Source organism: Lepisma saccharinum, unplaced genomic scaffold (genome assembly GCF_977018435.1).
Source record: "Lepisma saccharinum unplaced genomic scaffold, izLepSacc3.1 HAP1_SCAFFOLD_98, whole genome shotgun sequence".
NCBI lineage: Eukaryota > Metazoa > Arthropoda > Insecta > Zygentoma > Lepismatidae > Lepisma > Lepisma saccharinum.
Window position 1 is genome coordinate 662,808 of NW_028142928.1, and position 13,987 is coordinate 676,794.

Sequence of the window (13,987 nt, forward strand, 5' to 3'; positions counted from 1 at the left end):
AAGATAATAGCAGGCAAATTGTTCACCAGCATTTTCTTTATCTCTTTACTCTACATCTTGTGTTGTTCTACGGGGTCATTAATTCTTTTGATGCGAAGCTTATGTTGACATCTGCGTTTCTATTTCAACATATTATCATGACACTGTGGAGAACAGACTGAATGAAAACACAATGGAGATGGACATATTGCTTTAACCGTTGGGTGTACACTTAGCACTATATCTACGAGCTAGCACTAGCTCGTACAATAATACTACCATAGCTAGCATTGGTGGTCACATCCAGTACTCTCAAAAGCATTTCACCGACCAGGGTCGCCCAACTGGACGGAGTGGTTAGCACAGCGCACTACGACGCCGTGGGTTCCGGGTTCGAATCCAGGTTTGCGCATGGATGTTCTTTGTGAGTGTTGCTTGATCAATTTCATCATATCGTTACTCATCCTCATCATCGCGATCAACCAAAAGTGTCAGAAAATCGATGTAAAATAACCTAACTCAACAAATCCAATAGCATTTCGGATCTTCTCTTTTGTTCCACATTTTCGGCTCTGTCTCCAACCTCGTCAAAAATATACTGGGTACGGGCCTGTTCTAGGAAGCGATAAAACAACGCAAGCATTCAAATGCCTCAAGCTTGCTTCGTGGCAGTTTGAGGCGTTTGTTGTTAATTAAAATCTGGAGTGCAAGGGCAAGAGAAAGAAGAGAATACAAGAGAATGGGCTTTTTATTCAATGAAAGAATAAATGGGTAAAAATGTCTAAGCAAGTTATCGTGAACTTTTGCTAACTGTTTCACGTGAGAAATACGACGGATCATTTCTTACTTCTTTCGTGCCCCTTAGGCTTAAGACCTGCCTGCCCGTATGTTATGCTTCTGATTTGACGTATTCATTCAAATTATAACGTTTAATTAGAATTTAAAACCAGATAAATAATAAATAAATGTTTTAATATTATTGCCCACAAGAATAGAATTTTCCATGTAGTTCTATTTATAACATTTTTCGTTGTTGTTGAGTTGGTGTTTTAAGTCCACTTTATGCACAGTATGGCTAATCGGGACTAGACCTACAGTTTAAAGTGGGATCCGAACCACTTGTGCCTCCACCGGGTATCGAACCCGGGACCCCTTGATTACAAGGCAACGACGCTACCACTGCGCCATGGGGGAGGCCCTATAACATTTTTCGTATCAAGCTCATTCGACGCGAGGCACCTTTACGTGCGAGGACCAGTGCGGTCGCGCACTTCCCCCACCCCTTGCTACACAACTGCCTCTCAATGCCTTGGATTGCCTCGAAAGGGAATATTCTTCACGTTGCTAAACTAACATTTTCCCCCTAGGATAGTGAAATGATCCACATTAATTAAGTGACAAAAGAATGCGACGTAGATTTATGTTAATTTTAAGTGTTTTTCTACGTCGTAGGTTAATCGTTAATGCGCATTAATGGTGGAATCAGAACGACCACGATGACATATTCATTCCTTACCCAGGATTCAAAAGTAGGGCTTCTGGCTTCGTAGCCACTTCTTCAGGTAAAAAATGAATACATTTATTTGATTAATTATTTTTAGAGTCGCTTTTCATTTTTGGCTAATCGAAACAACGAGGATTAGTAATAATATGATTAAATTGATGAAGGGAACACCCATGAGCAGGCCGGGATTCGAACCGGAAACCACGTACCGTCGTAACGGACTGTGCTAACCTTTCCTTCACGAAGGTGAGCTGCAATAGAGTCGAATCTACTGAATATGTTCGTTTTAAGGAGACTTCCCTTTATAATGCTTCATCAGAGCGTGGTTTTTGATCGATTGATTGATTGATTGGAATTTTAAGTTCACTTTATGCACAGTAAGGCTAATCGGGACTGGGCCTACAGTTTAAAGTGGGATCCGACCCCCTGTGCCATGTGCCTCCACAGCGTGTCGAACCCTCGACTCCTAGATTACATCAGAACATGGTGTTGATCATTCATGTCTCTTTCACTTCGGCAGAGATCGAGAATGTGTGGTGCCATATCATTTGCTCGAATGGTGTCACGGCACGCTGCCATACACAGGGGAGAACACAGGAAGTCGCCACATATATTTTGATGGCATAAAATCTACCTAAGGCTTCGCTGTCCCTTCAAGTATATTTGCTTCTGTAACTTTGTAAATATTGTTATATATAGACCACACTGAGGGAAGGAATACGCTATCTTTCACTAAACCTGAATACTTTGTGACCATTTACTTAATTGCATTATTCATTATAAAGTGCAATCAAATACACGGCTATAAATTATCAGGTTTAGAAACGGGAAGAGTATTTATGAGAGTACTCTTGAGGGACGTCCCTTCTGCGCAATTTCCCCTTAGAAGTAGGAGATTTCCAGGATTTAAAGTTAAAACTTTTCTTTTTAGTTATTGTTCGTATGTTGTGTTAACACACACATCATGATTAATTCACAAATCATATATTGTATATGTATTCAGGATGCACAATCTAATGTTATTTAAGTTGTGTATTGTTTGTTCTTCACTGACACCTAAAATATTGATTATTTGATTTCGATATACTAACAAAAGGTACACAGTTATGTTAAGTAGTGATGTGTTGCAGTACTGTAACGAAGGAGAGCGTTTAATGAGTTCAAATTGCTAAGATTGGTAATTTTATGTCCGTTCCTTCGTAATGACTGTTGTCAATCCCCTCACCACCATCTTACCATGCGTCTAAAAATAATAGTAAATTGCTAATTAACATAAATAAATTTTTTATTGCGACGAAGGCCGATTCGATAAGAAATTACTAATAACACTGGTCCACAAATGTTCATGAACATTCTGCTTATGTATACAAAGTATTTTTCAGTCTTATTTTCATAATTTGGACCCGCTGAGCACGAATATGACATTGGTTTTGCTGTAATGTCAGTCTTTCGGATGATATGGGTCGTTTATTATTTCTTATTGAAAGTGCAACTTGTAGCCTATATGTCATATGTATTATGTAGAAAAACATAAAATTACAAACACAGTACAGTCAGTACCCACTACATTACATATATAATGAACGGTATAACAATGAAAAATAGCTAAAGCAATACAATGAAATTAACAGAATACATTAATATTACACATCAGTCCTTTAATTTAGTTCATATTATGTGACAAAATGCTCAAGAGTGAATATTTGTTGTTCTTTGCCTTTTTCGGGAAGCACTCCCTTCCCCTTCGTCACGAACTAATTCCCAAATGTAATCACCCATCATGGCACAGTCCCATCTTCCCTGGTATCTGCCTTCCATGAATTGAATTCCTTTTGAAAGTGTTCGCCGTGTTCTTTGCTTCTCTCTCCCAAATTCTGCCAAAAGAAATCAAGATGCGAATGAAGCTTGTGTAATTTTACAGACATTCTACAGCCAAGTGCTCTGTATCTATCAATTAGTGTCTTAACTTGATCGTCAAGAGCTTCCCTTCTGTTGTGGACAAGAAATCCCTTCACCAAGTTGTGGGAGGCCTTCCGAGCATTTCTTTCCAGCTCTGTCATATTTTGTTTAAGTTCGTTACTATTTAGCATGAAACAAATCTGTGGCCCTGTAAAAATGCCACCCACAATTTTTGCCTCTGACAGATTAGGAATGTTCGTTTATGTACTGTAGAGCAGCTGACTCACTATCCAATGCTGTCACAAATTGTTTTGCCAACCTCCGTTTAACGTGCAGTGTTGGTAGGAGAATATTCTCTCTGGGCACTTAAGCTGCGCATATCACATTGTGTTCTCCTGGAATTAGCTCTGTTCTTTCAGGCCACACAGTTTGCTATACTGTCCCAGAGACAGAGAAAACAATAATAATTTGTGTACTCACTTTGTAACCCAAGAAGAAAACCAATTATTTTGAAATCACCACATAGGCTATGTCCACTGGTGTTAATCATATTGGATTTTCTCCAACATCAACTTCACACTTGAGTAACTTTCCTTCAAGTGGATTGAATACGCTACTGGGATGGTTCGTACTGAAAGCAAATTGCACTAAAGAGACCACTTATATTATAACAGTAGCACAGCGACTCTTCCACTGAAAAAAAAAACAAAAAAAAAAAAAAAAAAAAACACGAAAACACGAAAACACCTGGTGTCTCTTTCTGAATTTTGTTATTCTACAGAAAGGAAGTAGCAAGTTCCATTCCTTCAGCCGTGAAGCTAAAACTTCAGACATATTTTTTGGTAAATTCAGGTCTCGAATAAGGTCATCTAGCTCTTTCTGGTTTAGTAAATGAAGTTTCTTGCTATCCTCATCATCAGTACCATGGTCACCAGAACTGTCCAAATCACTACCTTCTTCCGCAAATGTGGTTTGGATTGGAGGCGATTGTATAGGAAGAACTTCACTGTCAGGAACAGGTGTTCGGGAGGATGGTATGTCAAGGTACTGTAGCTGACGCCTGTTCTTCCCTGTCTTGAAATGTAGCAGGTCGATCATGCAAAAGTAACAATCATTATGAAGATTTGTAAGTTCCCTCCACACTCGCAGAATCGCAAATGGCATGCATTTCCTGCTACCACGCAACGATGTTCCATCGTCTCATGGTTTGTCCAGATCACCAACAGCCATTCCAAAGTATGCTTTACAGTGTATATGCTTCACAAAATTTTGTCCCTGGTACAATGACATGCTTAACTTGCTTGGGCTCAATATAGTATCTACATACATAACAGAACGAGTCTGCATGTAATTTGCACTTCCGACCCGCTGAGATGCTGCTCCATAACAAAGAAAATTAACTTAACGCAGGTTAACACACACCCAGACTGAAGTAGTAGACATGGTGGCTAAGATACAACCTTGAAACACACAACCACAAGGCCAAAGTAGGAATTCAGGTGAGCGCTTGTACTCTTAAAATTTACTACGCACCTATAAAAACACACACACAAAAAAAAATAGATATACCACACAGACGGGGTAGATATGAAGGGAGAGTTTCGAACCTTTACACGAGTTAAAATCAACAGCAGCTGTGCTTCCATCTATTGACTCTAAGAGTAAATACACCCATATTTCTGTGGCTAAGCCAACAGTGCGAGAGAACAAAACATGCTAATATCTTTCAAAATGTTATTATTTCGACAAAATCGTTGCCGGATTCGTGTTTAGTGGGTCGAAATCTATAAGAATTCATCGCAAAACAATGATAAGCAAAATCTTGTTGACCAGTGTAAGTATTTATATAGTGAGTGACAAACAAAAAATTCAAAACCTCATAATGATCGTTAATTCCTCACTGCTTTGTATCTAAAATGTTTGTCTTCTTTGAACAGAAAGTACGAGTATCAGATACAACAAACTTTCCGCACTAACTTTGAATTATTCGAAACCACCATTACAGACTTAGCTTACGTAACTTGATTCTGCGCATTCCACGTGGCTTCGAAATAACTTTCTCTTACTATTTCCTTTCCTCTCGTGAAATACAGAGACAAATGTTAACTTCTTAGCACGGTGGATAAACTTTACACCCAACGATATACTCCTAAAAAAAACCATGCCTAGGTGGAGAATCGAACCTACTACCTCCATCGTAAGAATCAAGCACGCTACGTCTTCTCCAGGAAGCTCATTTTAAAATTTGCTACCAGTTTGAAGAAACCAATTCACACATAATCTCATATCTATAATTTCCTCATGGCAATTTTCATGGTCATGAGGAAACGAATTCAGATAAAATCGAGAAACGCTGAAAGGGAAAAATGATGAACATGTCTATTGGCGTTTGGTCATATTTTGTAAATTGTTTAAACATTCCGTGTTTTGAACAAGCAATCGTTTAGTTACGAAGTATTTTGTTGTTTGTTTAAAGTAGGAACAGGAGAACGAAAAGGAGTCATTTGAACAAGACCCCGTTTGACAAGAAACTTCAGCCTTTTTCCAAAGACTGTATGAAAAGAGAGAGGAACGTATGAAATATAAAATATGTGTGAAATTAAGACAATGGAAACCTTGAAAGATAATACTAACGAACTTCAAACTATGAAAAACATATTTTCGTGGTGGAAAACTCCAAGTCATTTTCGAAATATGAACTTGATGTTTTTCTTTATCATGAAGTGGAGATATGGGACGATACGATCCCTCAGCAAGAAAATTTTAAGTAAGCTACCTCCAACTTTTTCAATGGTCATAATTACTAATTAGGGTCCGGAAGTTGATGAAAAATCAACTTTCTTTTTTACCCTTAAAAACAATGCTAAACCTGATATCATGTCCGTTTCCCTTCAGTTAGAGCCTGAAAACACTTTCTATTTTACATTTTTGTTTTGCATTTTTCGGCCTTTTTTGGCTTTTATTTTATTTGTCAGTATTCTTAACAGTTTTTGTTGCATTTTTACTTATTTTTTAGGTTAATTTTTCTCCTTTAAGTCAACTTTATGCATAGTAAAGCTAATCAGGACTGGACCTACAGTTTAAAGTGGGATCCGAACCGGGTGCATAAAATGACGTGAACCGTGTGGTGTAGGGTGATCGTTTGCTTATGGAATGGAAGGTCATGGGTTCAAACCTACTTCTATGCAAAATCTTTTTCGGGAAGTAAACGGCTTTGGACGAGAATGAATATCTACGTTTCTTGGATATTTCCGTTGATATTTATGCGATTTTTTTCCAGCATTTCCGGATGCAGAAAGTTGACATGTAAGTTCTTTATATGTGTTAACAGCTGAATGAAAGGAAAAGTATTTCCTAAAATCCTGCCAATCACTGAAATACCGTATTAAAAACATTAGTAGAAACATTACACATGCACAGTGGCGACGATTATGGAGTGTGGAGGGGCAGATGAGCCAGCACTATGCTAAACATTATCTATCAAGGGAAAGGAACTGTCCTTGCCCCCCTCCCCCACCTTGCCCCATCAGTTTTGAAACCCAATCGCTGCCACTGAGCATGCATCGCATAAATATTTACAGTAATATCATATAATGTCCTCCTCCGTAGTCGAGCGGGTTAAGGCGTTCACTCGTCTTGAGATAGTTCGCTGCGGGACGGCGTAGGTTCGAATCCGGCTCTGGTCGGAATTTATTCGGCCTACGTATAGGGCCGGTGGCAACCCACCATCCTGAGGAAATTGGGAAGCTCCGAGTGAGTGAGCGTAACCTATAACAGGTGACGGCGGAACCGTGTGGGAAGGAGACCAGCAGCCGGTAGGTAAGCCAAGGCCCGTCAAGGGATGTAGAGCTGTGGGGTTATGTTAATATCACATAATATTATATTACGTTATTACAACACTTCGTACTCGGCAAATAAAAAGGAAAAAATAATAAGGAAAGGGTGGGATTTGAACCTACGATGTTTCGATCTTGACGAAAACAGTAAAAAGACGAAAGTGCTGTCATCTAACCAACTACTCCAGGAAATTGCTAACAGCAAGCTCAGTATAACACGTTAATTTCAGTAGAAGCAACATTGTGCCGGAGTTTCGAACCATTTTTCGCCAAGAACCAAGGAAAAGACACACAATTTTTCACTGTTGAGATAGTTAGGCTTGAGAGTATACCAAATGTACGAGGGCACTGGACTTATGTTAATGCAGGAAACGTTTACAAAATGTACCATTTCAGCCAGTCTCATGAATTTTTCCTTGATGGCGAAATTAACTTTTTAAAATTTGGCTATGTGAAGAAGGGAAAGCATGTGGAAGTATCAAATTTCACCATACAGAGAAAAGATGGCGTCTACAGAGCACTACAGATACCTGTTGCATATTGGGACGAATCTGGAAAGAAATATAAAATACATGAGGATCAAGAATTATCTGTTTTCCCTGTGCAAGCTAATGACAAATTATTATTTGAGGTGAAACAATTATACCCCGAGGATAATCCATTTTATGTCATATTTTCTTATAGAATCCGATGGCAAGACAAGTTATAGTTAATGAATTAAACAGACCACCAGCTCGTCGTAACTACAAACGACTAAGTGTAGTAACGAAAGGTGTGAGTGATTTGTTCCAGGCTGATCTGATTGAGATGGCTACTGGTACTTTAAAAAATTTGGATAAGATAAATCATGGTTACAAATATATGCTTACAGTTATTGATACCTTTAGCAAATATGCATGGGCTGTTCCCCTAAAATCCAAGACTAGTACTTGTGTTACCGATTCTTTTAAGTCGATATTTAGTGAGGGAAGGATGCCAAAATATTTACTGACAGACAGAGGGAAAGAATTTTACAATTCTACATTTGCTAGGTTAATGCAACAACATAATATTAAACATTATTCTAAATACAGTGATCTGAAAGCTACAACCTTAGTGACAATGAAGTTCGACCAGTCACAAATATAGGAGTGCGTTGTGAAAGAAGGAGAACACATGCATATGCTGAACATATTTTATTCAGCAGGCTACATGGAACAAAGGAAAACATAAATTTCCGCTGCAACGCAGCAATGTATGGTGTCCACACAAAATAAAACATTTTCGTCCATCTACACGTGACATTGAAGTTCGACCACTGTTAGAGGGGATCCTGTTTACCATGGTGTGACGCCGCCCCGTCGGCGAATAACTGTGGCAATGCGTCGGGGCTTGCTGCGGACGAGTCGTTCAAGGTATTCCACATCGATGCGGTGCCATTCCTCCTGCAGGCAGGCGATAAGAGCAGCCACTGTCGTGGGTCCCCTCTGTTGCACACGTCGCTTAAGAACACGCCACACATTCTCAATGGGCGAGAGGTCGGGACTCGATGGTGCCCATGGCAGAGTTCGCACGTGATGGCGAGTCAACCATTCTCTTGTCAGACGCGCTGTATGAGGCCTGGCATTGTCGTGTTGAAAGATGACACGCCGCCTGTGGAACAGGTGCCTTCGCACTGTGGGAAGATGCCGCTCCAGTATGCGTGTATAGGCGTGTGCATTCACAATACCCTCACAGACATGTAGTGGGCCAACCCCAGATGCCGTCATGCATCCCCATACCATCACTGACGCAGGTTTCTGTACCCGACGTGCATAACATTTTGTTTCATGCATGCTGTTCCTCCTTCCGACAAATGACTGTTTTCCGTATTTTCCCGTACACAACATTGAAAATGGATTCGTCCGTCCATAAAACCCTGTTCCACTGCCGAAATGTCCTTCTCCGGTACATTCGTGCCCACCGTAGTCGATTGCCTTTGTTCAACATGGAAAGGAAGGGTTTACGTTTCGCCTTGTACACTCGGTAACCGCATCGCTGTAGGTAACGGCGAAAGGTTCTGGTTGACACTTCAACGTGAAAGCGTTCTCGAGTCCACAGTCGTAATTCGGCCATAGAAACATGATTGTTGGTCTGGATATAGCGCCTAAATATCCGTAGGTCACGCACGCTCAGCAGGCGTTTTCGACCGGGGGCCTTACCTGGCTCTGTAGTACCTTTATTTTGGTGGTATTTGATGATGCAGTGGACGGTTTACTTGGGTACGTTCAGTTGGCGCCCTATTTCCCGTTCACTGAGTCCATCCCGTTGCAACTCCACCACTCTTCTCCTCACGGTGTTGTCAATAGGTTTGCCCCTGGCCATGGTGACGATGCACTGCGGTTCCTCGGTGCACAGCACGCGCTTATATACGGCGGACTCCCTTATCGTGTCCGTGACGTCATGTTTCCGTCGAATGCGCCACTATCTGGAATTTCCCGTATGGGTCTGGTGCCTGGTCGAAGTTCAATGTCACGCGTATTGTTCCCCGTTTTCGTTCTTTACGTGACCTTGGGTGCAACATGCTGGGATCACGATTCTTGCCTGCTCACACGCCTCCTCTTACACACATGCGTCACTTCTGCGGGTCACCCATTCCACCGCATATGCCTCTGTGCATTTAATCACGTATTCCTTTCTGGTCGAACTTCATTGTCACCAAGGTTGTAGTAAAGTTCAACAGAACATTAAAACATCGCATGTGGACACAATTTACTCTTCAGGGCAATTATAAATGGGTGCAAATTTTACCCGAGCTAGTTCATAATTATAACAATACAGTACACAGTACTATTCACATGAAACCTGCTGAGGTAACCAAGTCTGATGAGCAACGATTGATTTCTACTATTTATTGTCAAAAATATACATACACTACCAAGAAACCAAAGTTTAAAATAGGAGATCAGGTAAGAGTCAGTAAATATAATCATTTATTTGAGAAGAAATTCATTAAAAAATGGAGTACGGAGTTATTCTCTGTGGTTCAAGTTTTACCAGGGAATAGAAATACATATATCATAAAAGATAATCATAACAAAATATTGAAAGAGAGATTCTATGAAGAGGAACTCAGTAAAACAAAATATCGAGATACATATCTAATCGAGAAAATATTGAAGAAGAAAAATAATAAATTGTATGTGAAATGGTTAGGTCTGCGAGACAAAAGTTGGATAGAAGTAAACCAGGTGATTCTTTGACACCAACATGGAATGTGGTACAGCGTTTACCAGATGTAGTGGAAACTAATAGAAAAATGGAGAGTTGTTACCTGATAACATAAGATGCCTCATTGCAGGCCCATCCAGTTGTGGAAAAACCACTTTGCTGGTTGATAATTTCTTGCTTGCCCCCAAATTGACTAGATTGGAAAAATAGACACTTGTATGTATTCTCAAAGAGTTTAGAACAACCGAAAAAACCAAAAACTCATGAAGCTCTACGAGGGACTGGGCATAGCTACATTTTCACCAACAATAAAACCTCTTGACCAATGTTGTGGTATTTGATGATGTTATTCTGGAAAATCAGAATGAAATTAGAAATTTCTTTACACAGGGTCGTCACAAAGAAATAGACTGCTTTTATTTAGCTCAAACTTATTCCAAAATTCCCAAACAATTACTACGAGATAATACAAACTTAAACTGTTTGTTTCGTCAATATCATACTAATTTGAAACATGTATACGATGATTATGTGGGAGGAGACTTAAATTACAACCAATTTTCAAAATTCTATTCATCTTGTTGGAACAGCGAGGATTTTTGATTTGTTACTATCGACATGACTCGTAAACCTAACAATGGTAAATTCAGAAATAAAATCAACAACTTTTTGAACGTTGAAACGATATGAAATAACCATTAATCAAAAAATTAATATGACAAAACACAAAATTGAAGATAATTCGAAATTACGAGAGTACTTGTCCAAACGTTTCAAAGGTTGGAAATCAGAGAATCGAGGTTTTTACGTACAACACAAACGTCAAGACCAACCAATTATCGATGTGATCAGTGGTCTCGGTAAAGAGATTAAGGGTGTGACAGAACAAAATAAAAATCTCATCAATGAATTGGTACCTCTTACTGCTAATAATTATGCAGCTTTTCCACTTACGCCATTATCCAGCATCCACACACCCCTGATACTCAAGGAAGTACCTGCTACAGTGGCTATAGAGGAATCAGAGAAAATCGAGTTGGGTCCCCTGGCAAGGGATTACCTGAGTACTGGAAAATTGTTAAAGATGAAGTGTTTGGATTGTATCCGACCATGGAACCAAATGAAGGCGTAGTATGGAAAATTGGCAAACCTAAAGTAACATTCGAAGGGGATAACATAACAATTAATTTGGGAGGGAGAAACAGCTGGTCCAGATATCCTGGTACTGTTGGGCTATGGGAGCTCATCACCAAGAAACAACCAAAAAATTTTACAGAAGATAATTATCAAAGTTACTCTGAAATTTTGACACTCTCTGATGCTCTGTGGTATAAAACAATACAATACTTTACCTAAAGAATTTGTTTGGGTAAACGATGTTAGAAAACTCATAGATAGATTGCTGGTTATAGCAGGGGAAGAAAATGCTGGGAACAAAAATTTTTACAACGAGAAAATGGTTATTGTAGACATGATTAGCAATAAATTAGCTCATTTTATTGTAAACGATCCAAAAAGTATAGGATACTTAATTAAAATTATCCACAATTTACCTCCTAAATTCTGGAATTTATCAGAGGGCCAAGGTTTTTTAAATGATATTATTACTAAACTTCCATTCAAATTACAGGTACCTGGTTACCAATACTGTGGTCCTGGTACAAAACTTGAGAAAAGATTAAAAAAAGGGGACAGGGGTATTAATCCTCTCGATGCAGCTTGAAAGAACATGACAGTTCATACAACACACACAAAGATCTGGATGATCGTCATGTGGCTGATCCAAAATTGGAAGAGACTGCATTTGAATGATTCACGAGCAGAGATGTTTCTTTGGGTGAACGAATAACAGCATTGGGTACAACTATTGCTATGAATACAAAACAAAAATTAGGGTTGGGTTTGTAATATAAATAAACATATAATATAAATACCCTGAAAAATAATAATAATAAATAATAACAACAACATGAAGCCAAAAGGAGTTGTGTACCAAATACCATATCACAATCTTAAAAATTTAAAAATAAATTCAATTTTAACTAAAAAACAACAAGGAAAGAAGAGACAATGTATAGCCAAGGGAAATGGAATGAAATTATTACTCAGTACGCCACAATTAAAAGGATTGCAAAATACAAGAAAGAAAACACATAGTGGAGGATTCATATTCAGCATTCCAGCCATCTTGGCAGTTTTGGGGGCAGTTGGGAGCCTAGCCAGGAGCAGTGCTGCTATAGCCAAAACTGTAATTGATTCAAAAAAGATTAAGGCAGAACTAGAAGAGCAGAAGCGTTATAATCCTGCCATGGAGAAAAAATTAAGCAGTGGTGTGAAGTCCAGAGCACTCAGAAAATTAAAAAAAAGAAGAAGCACTTACGAAAGAAGACATTGAATCTTTAGTTAAAATATTTAAAATTAAACACTTCAGGGGGGTTTTCATGTCTGATTCTCCCCCTAAAGAAGTCCCCACTCTCGAGAATGTGGTATCGTCAATTTGGATAAGTCCGAAAACATCGGTACCCACTGGATATGCTATTATAAACAAAATAACAATGCTTTTATTTTCGATTCTTTCGGAGGGGTATCCCCTACAGAATTAATTCGTTACTTACAACATGTTAAAGTTTATTACAACGACGATCGTATTCAAGATTTCGATCGAATTATATGTGGCCATGTTTGCATTACGATGCTCAGAATATTAAATAAAATACCAAACATCAAATTAAAAGATTTTCAAAAAGCTGTATTATATATTAAATATGGGAATTTTTCATCTATCCAGCGAGACTTTGGATTTGAAACTACATCTTCAGATGATATTATCTATCCAAAATCCATTGCTCTAAGAGCATTCTACAGTATGTATCTGATTCCGAATGTAACTAACTACAACAATACTATATTAGTAGGTAATGAAAAAAATTGTATTCCTCCGGACAGTATAACTTATTTACTTTACAATCTGAACTTCCAAACACCGCATTGCTGTCTCAAAATTCTGTTACACACAGAGTGGAGATTGTGTCTACCAATGAAAAAGTGGACTTATCTACCATGGGGGAGTTTCTAGGATTCGAGAACAATAGCAAATTAGAACCAGGTGTTAGACACAGGTAAATTTATACAAAAATTCTTAGCTATCGAGACATTGAATATTGACTGCAACATTGCCAAAGGTATGATTATCAAAGCAGAAGAAACAGGTATCATTGCTACATTTAAACCAAATTCAGAATTTATGGAACCCATCTTCTATTCCCCAATCCCACCAGTCTATTTCCCTGTTTCTATTGATAAAGTTAATTACATAGAGATAACAATTACAAATGAGAAAAATGAGATCATCGATTTTGCTGGTACTAATAGCACTGCAATAATAGAAATTAATATTTAAAATATATAAATAAATACCAAATGGAAAATATCGAGAGTTATGAATTACAGTCCTTCCCACCAAACAGGAGGACATTTGCAAATTTGAATCAGCCCAACAAAGAGAGAAAGTATGGCATCACGGTGGGGGATGGGTTCATTCATCCACATAGATCAGATCTGTATATAAAATTGGATATTG